Consider the following 6,501-nt stretch of genomic DNA (forward strand, 5'->3'; position numbering starts at 1 on the left):
CAATCCCTAAAGCTGAAAATGTGATCTAAAAACATGTCGTAGAAAGCACCACACGGGTGCGGATAGAGGGTAGAGACCTGTTAAGCAAGAAGGGAATGCGAGGAATCAATGACAAGGCAAAGGGAAGGTGTCCACGCCAAAAAACGCAGCAAAAGGTGGCTGAAAACAGAGAATTCAAAAATCCACTAAGTCTCAGGAGACACATGACGCCGGAGGTCTGGGGAAGAGGAAGAGAGGGGCACCAGAACCGGCTGAAAATCAGCAAAAACAGTCTCAAAACTGAATGTGGAAGGTCAAGAGTCGGTACGGGAAGCAATGGAGAACTTCAGCGGAAGCCAAGGAGAGTGAACTTCGACAAGTGAGCATGTACAAAACTGAAAAATGGTGGTGTAGGGGCCTCCTTTCTGCAAAAAATGCCGAACCTACAGAAAAACACAGGGGTTCGGAAAAACGCAAGCAAAAGGAGGGGTTATGGGGGATTGGCTGCAGAGAAAATGCAAGTGGCTGAAAACACATTCTTTGCTATGAATCTACTCCAGAGGTTGCTCCAAGTATGGCGATGGCAGATTAGCACCCCTGGCTTTGATACCTTGTCAACGTGTGCAGCGAAAGGAGAGAGGACACAGACAATGGTACACGAGAGAGACAAGAGACGAGAGTGAAGACAGATGGCGAAAGGATGCTTGCAACCCAATAACTCCAGATGGCAATCCCTAAAGCTGAAAAATGCGATTTGAAAACACGTCGTAGAAAGCACTACATCGATGCCGATAGAGGATACAAACTTGTGAAGCACGAAGGGAATCCGAGGAATCACTGATAAGGCAAAAGGAAGGTGATGTCCGTGCCAAAAAAATTAGCAAAAGGGGGCTGAAAATAGAGAATTCAGAAATCTGCTAAGTGTTGGGAGACAGTGAATGCCGAAGGTTTGAGGAAAAGGACGGGAGGGCCCGCTGAAAATCAGCAGAAACAGTCCCAAATCTAAATGTGGAAGGTCAAGAGTCAGTACGGGCAGCAATGGAAAACTTCAGGGGAAGCCAAGGAGAGCGAACTCCAAAAGATGAAGAGGACCAAAGCTAAGCATGTACAAAACTGAAAAATGCTGGTGAATGAGCCTCCTTTCTGCAGAAGAACGCAAGTGTTGGGAAAAACGCAAGCAGAAGGAGGGGTTGTGGGGGATAGGCACTTGGCAAAGAGGAGACTCGTCCGAAGAATAGAATAGAAAACGTTGAAGGAGCATCCAAAAACGTAGATCTGTGATTCTGTAGAGAAAAGGCAGGTGGTTAAAAACACATTCTTCGTGATGTTTCTACTCCAGACGTTGCTCCAAGTATTGCAATGACAGATTAACACCCCTAGATCTGATACCATGTCAGAGTGTGTAGCAAAAGAAGAGAGGAAAGAGATAATGGTACACGAGAGAGAGACAAGAGACAAGAGTGGAGACAGATGGCGAAAGGCTGACAACCCAATAACTCCAGATGGCAATCCCTAGAGCTGAAAATGCGATCTGAAAACACGTCGTAGAAAGCACCACACCAGTGCAAATAGAGGATAGAGACCTATGAAGAAGAAAGGGAATCTGACCAATCATTGACAAGGCAAAGGGAAGGTGTTGTCCATGCTAAAAAAAAAAGCAACAAAAGGGTGCTGAAAACAGAGAATGTAGAAATCCACTAAGTGCCAGGAGACACTGGATGCTAGAGTTTTGGGAAAGAGGACGGAAGGGGCCCCAAGACACGGCTGAAAATCAGTAAGAATAGTCCCAAATCTGAATGTGGAAGGTTACGATTGTTTTAAGGTCATATGGATCAGACCTTGGTATATTTCAAACTTGTAAGTGGAGGTTGTGGCATCAACCTTACAGTTAACAACTACAACAGTCTTTTCAGTAGTTCAAGCCACTTAGGCAATTCGACAATGCATCATACCGTATTGCGTGCTTGCTGAGGACCCAACATGAAGCTTCAAAGATGGGGATGTTCAACATATCATTATACATTAAATCTTCAACATAGAATGGCTCCTTCCTTGCATAAATCTCAACAAATATGCTCCGAAGTACCCGAGTTAAAGCCAGCGGGAAGCTTAGGGCATGTACATATTAAGCCCAAAAATCTTGAAATAAAACCACAAAGGTACTCATTAGTAGGGCACTTGGCATTACTGATGGTAAGACCATAGAATGCCAAAAGAATGTAGTCTCAATGCTTTAATCTTCCTTTGCATTAACCCATTCTCAAGACCAACGTTTATCCCTCTCCTCCATCGCCATCAGCTTTGGCCCTTCTTAACTATTTTCTGGTTGATCGTCCATCTCCATCCCCTCCATCACCATTTATACGTTGATCCCATACTTCCAAAGAGTCTGAGAGCCAATCGGAGACAGAGTTCACGGTTTTCAACTGTCCCGACTCCACCATAAAGAAGTGACAACGATCACACACCACTACATCAGGAGATGGAGATGAGGATCATCCAACTACGAGCCGACCCCTATCACTTCTAGATATCGTCTTATACCCCATCATTGATACGGGATGGAGATAGGTGCATATCAAACTTTGTACACACCAGACACATATAGAGGTACATTACTTCTAGTGATAAGAGCTCCATCTTGCCTCCTCCCTAACACATTTTGAGTTATATCCACATCATTGTACATCAGATATTGTATCGTGTCATAGCTATAGCTTCCCCAACTAGTAGTTAGGAGTTCTCATGTTTTTTTAGTTCGGTTTTCATTTTGGGATACCAAAGAACAAATCACTATTATACATAGATTGTCTCATAGGCCAATTACAGCTTTCCGTACTCTCTCCCTCTCTCTCTCTCTCTCTCTCTCTCTCTCTATCGTACTCTTACCCTTTCCTTTGAATTTTCAGTCAAAAAGTTTTATCTTAATTATAATGCACGTTTTCCCAAATCTCTCTCTCTCTCTCTCTCATACACACACATACACTTTCAAGTAGATAAAACTCTCTCTCACACACACATGTACAGTACATACACACAATCAAGTGGAAAACTCTCTCTCTCTCTCTCTCTCTCTCTCTCACACACACACACACACACACACACATGCGTAAATAATTAAAGAAAGCAATCTCTCTCTCTCTCTCTCTCTCTCTCTCTCTCTCTCTCTCTACAAAAGAAAGGTGACGAGCTCAAGGACTCACCTATACAGATCAACGAGCACAAACGAAGGCGAACAGGCACAGAAGGATCCGAAGAAGCTGGAGAGCGAATTACATGCAGTACAGGAGGAGGGGCTCGTCTCGGCGCTCGCGGGTGAGGTAAATTTCTAACGCGAGAGCAAAATCATGGCAATATTTGAGCCTCAGCCAAGAATGAGAACAAGACTCGAGTGAAATTTGATGAGCCGTCAAAAGGTAGAGAGAGTGAAAAAGAGGAGAGAGAGAGAGGCTTCCTACGAATCCTATATAGGAAATAACTTTTCTTAGTTAAACCCCTTATGCAAGTCCACTTTTACTTGGGGAAAGTGCACGTGTATCTAGGAAAACCTGTTATTTTCTATATAGAAATATGTTTGAAAGTCCTTGTGATATACAATGACACACATAATCCATACTATAAGTGTGTGCATAGAGGAGTGAAGGTTGAAGCTACTTCTAATCCATTCCATTGCAAAGGGCAAGCCATTTTGGTCTTAGATGGCCTTGCCAGTAATGTGTTCCATGTGACTATGGTGAACCCTCCTAGTGGTCCTCAGCTTAATTCTAGTACGTCATTAAGCCAATCATCTAAAATCATAATATTCTAGAGAAAAAACAGATGAAGCTCTCACTGTAGAGACATGAGCCTAGCACCTGCATACATATATAAAGACACATTTAAGCATTTCCTGCCGAATCAATATGCCTGCCAATGTGTGTGTGTGTGTGTTTGGGGGGGGGGGGGGGGGGGGGGGGGGGGGGGGGGGCATAGGGGGTATTAACAGACCGAAACAAGCAACTATCAACTGACTCTTGCCTATAAACATTGGTGCATGCGCTGTGTATAGTTCAATCATTACCACATGTTTATACTGCTGAATTCTCCTGATCATGACGTGCTTTTCTTACGATTCGTGCAAAAGTCGCATGTATAAATCGTGTGTTTATTCAACCATATCCCCCTTTGAGTTGCTCCATCAGCGAGCTAAAGTTATGATAAGATGTGTCTCCTTGCCTCACAGCTGACAATGCAGATGCGCCGAGGAGAGAAGCTCGCTGCCTAAAGCTTACATTTCCCATGACATCCACAATCACTTGTCGGATATTTTCTGTGTCGACTTGTGGTCGAATCGAACTCCCAATCCTCCATTTTCGCTCAACAAGAAGCTTGTTTGTCGGTTGGTCAGTACATGTGGGCCAGCAAATCATGGGCACCCCCTCAACAACAGCCTCAACAACAGAATTCCAACCACAGTGAGTAAAGAAGGCTCCAACTGCCCAATGCTTCAACACCCTTTTCTGAGGAGCCCATGACATTATCTTACTCCTCGCCTTTGTCCTCTCTATGAAGCCTTCAGGGAGCCTTTCATCTCCAGTACTAAGAGCCCATAAGAAAGGCATCTTGCTAGACTCAATTGCAATAGCTAGCTGTTCCAATGCCTTTCCCTGCAACACTACCTTGTTACCAAAAGCAATGTAGAGGACTGAGTGTTCTTCTTGCATGTCGAGCCATGAAGTGCATTCATCATCTGCTTTCAATGCTTTCACAAGCTCTGCATCCGCAAAGACAGACAAGGGCCCGAGTGATCTGATTGGAAGCTTTGGCATCATTTCCTTGATGGCTTCTTCCTCCAATGCATCGAAAGTATTTAATATGATAATGTCCGCCTTTCGGATGGCCTCAACGCGAGCCTTCAACAGTGTAAGCCCCACAGGATCTTTCAATGATAGAAGCTCATACATATTGGCAGATGGCTCCGGAGGCAATCCGGGGAAATTCTGGACATGTTTCAGTTGCTCCACGTCTATTTCTGTCAATAGGGAACAGGCTAAGCAACTCTCACTCTCTCTCTCTCTCTCTCTCTCTCTCTCTCACACACACTCTCACACACACACACACACACACACACACATACATACGCACATGCACACACACCTTCACGATCAAGAACCTTAGCAACTATGTGAAGCCGTGTAGCTGAAGTAGTCCAAAATACAATCCATGAAAGCTGAAGCTTGTGTGCGACGGCTGCGGTCCAGGGCATGAAAGCATCAGAGATGAACCAAGACAAAGGAGGCCTACCCTGAGCTCCATTGATATCGGAGAGAAGCTGCTCTAAAGCAAGGCCCTGGCTTTCGAGGGAACAAAGAAGAGATGGCAAGGCAGAAGCGGTGATGTCGCCATGCAGGCTGTTGGAGACCTTCACATAAGAAGTAGGAAAAATTACCTGGCGATGTGCATGTGCAGAGTCATTAAGGCCGTCGGAGATAGTCACAAATTGCAGATTCGTGACATGCCTCAGATGCTCCGGGTAGGAATGAACCTTAATTAGATGACCTGGTTCTGTGTTGATGAAGGTAACTTAGGCGCCCTTGGATGCGAGATGCCAAGCGAGGTGTAACATGGGATTGATGTGGCCTTGCTCTGGGAAAGGAAACAGAGCCAGGTGCAGGGACTCCATTCGAGCTCTTGACTAGACAGCTGGTGTGTGTGTGTGTGTGTGTGTGCGCGCGCGCGCAAGGGCGCTTGTGTGTGTGTGTCTGTGTGTGAGTGAGAGAGAGAGAGTGAGAGAGCGAGCTCTGGCTTATATGGGTGATCGCAGGATTGATCTGCTTCAAATGTCAGCAAAGGTAGCTACCCAGCCCTCAGCTAGTGATGAGGGCACTTGGGTAAGCGCGGGCATCTCGAGATTAGGTTTCGCGTGGCCGGTAAAACCTAAACTCGGGATCCCGATATTAGTTTTGAAAATTTTAAACTCGAGGAATTTAAACTCGAAATTTCGAGTTTAGTTTCAACAGATCGATGGTTCAGATTGATCTTTCACTTGGGATCATTGATCCCATGATTGGGATCCCGTGGCACTTAAAGAGGAGGGTGAGGTCCACAAAAACTAAATTCGAGATCCAGAGTTTAGTTTTTATGTCAAAATCTATTGTTTTAAGTTTATGTTTGTGGAAAAACACATCTATTTCAAGCAAGCGCACAGCATATGGTTAAGGCCCCAGACTCTCAAGCTAGTGATGAGGGTTCAAATCCCAATTGGGGAAGCGCGGGTCTTCCGAGATTAGGCCCCAGATGGCCGGCAGAACCTAAACTTGGGATCCCGATATTAGTTTTGAAAAATATAAACTCGGGATCCCGAGTTTAGTTTCAGCAGATCGATGGTTCAGATTGATCTTTCACTTGGGATCATTGATCCCTTGGTTGGGACCCCGTGGCATTTAAAGGGGAGGCTACGCAGCGGATGCACTTGCTAAGAATCACCAATCCAACAATTTTAACACATTTAAGTTGATGAGTTTTAAATATTTATAGTCGTCA

General features: G+C 44.9%; 1 pseudogene across 1 annotated transcript; it reads right to left on the minus strand.

Moving 5' to 3' along the window:
• Window positions 1-3,969: 3,969 nt before the first annotated feature.
• Window positions 3,970-5,832, minus strand: LOC147465501 (UDP-glycosyltransferase 85A7-like; annotated as a pseudogene). The gene is made up of 2 exons (XR_015189236.1): window positions 5,116-5,832; window positions 3,970-4,990 (listed from the first exon to the last, which is right to left on the minus strand). The product of XR_015189236.1 is annotated as a UDP-glycosyltransferase 85A7-like (transcript).
• Between the last annotated feature and the right edge of the window lie 669 nt (window positions 5,833-6,501).

This window comes from Adiantum capillus-veneris, chromosome 1, assembly GCF_014529385.1.
Source record: "Adiantum capillus-veneris isolate H3 chromosome 1, ASM1452938v2, whole genome shotgun sequence".
NCBI classification, from domain to species: domain Eukaryota; kingdom Viridiplantae; phylum Streptophyta; class Polypodiopsida; order Polypodiales; family Pteridaceae; genus Adiantum; species Adiantum capillus-veneris.